Raw genomic sequence first — 232 nt, forward strand, 5'->3', positions numbered from 1 at the left:
GCAACATTTTTTGACAAAATTCTTAGAAGTAGAAAAGTCTAGGAGAAAATAAATTAATGCTAGTAAAAGTTTGGTTTGAAAGCACATAGAATTAAGGCACTGTTACCTATGATTTTATTGAGAAGAAATAAGGCTGTGGCCCATGTTTTCAGACTACTAAACCAATTTAACAGCTGAGAGAATTGGAATTGTTCAGCCTGGAGAAGGGGAGGCTCCGGGCAGAACTTACACC

Source organism: Eurypyga helias, unplaced genomic scaffold (assembly GCF_000690775.1).
Source record: "Eurypyga helias isolate BGI_N326 unplaced genomic scaffold, ASM69077v1 scaffold21449, whole genome shotgun sequence".
Classification (NCBI taxonomy): domain Eukaryota; kingdom Metazoa; phylum Chordata; class Aves; order Eurypygiformes; family Eurypygidae; genus Eurypyga; species Eurypyga helias.